Here is a 305-nt window from a genome sequence, read left to right as displayed (position 1 = left end):
ATGAGGGGGAGGATGGATGGGGGGGAGGAAGGGGGTGGATAAGGGTGACGAAAGGACGAGCGGAAAGTTAGCGAAGTGAGTGAAGTGACGGTTGGGGTACAGGGGAGGGGGGGAGGGAGGTGAACTGAGGAGAGGGGGAGGGGTGTGAGGCGACGAGGGGGATGATGTGGGTGGGCGGATGGGGGATGGGGGTGGGGGTGGGGTCAAGGGAAGGGAAATGGATGGAGTGCGGAATAGGAAATTGATCAGAAAAATGAGGAAGTGCCAAAGGGAAGGAGAACTTAAGAAATAGGAGAGGGACAGAA

This window comes from Penaeus monodon, chromosome 23 (genome assembly GCF_015228065.2).
Source record: "Penaeus monodon isolate SGIC_2016 chromosome 23, NSTDA_Pmon_1, whole genome shotgun sequence".
NCBI classification, from domain to species: Eukaryota; Metazoa; Arthropoda; class Malacostraca; order Decapoda; family Penaeidae; genus Penaeus; species Penaeus monodon.
Note: the sequence above shows the minus strand (reverse complement) of the source record.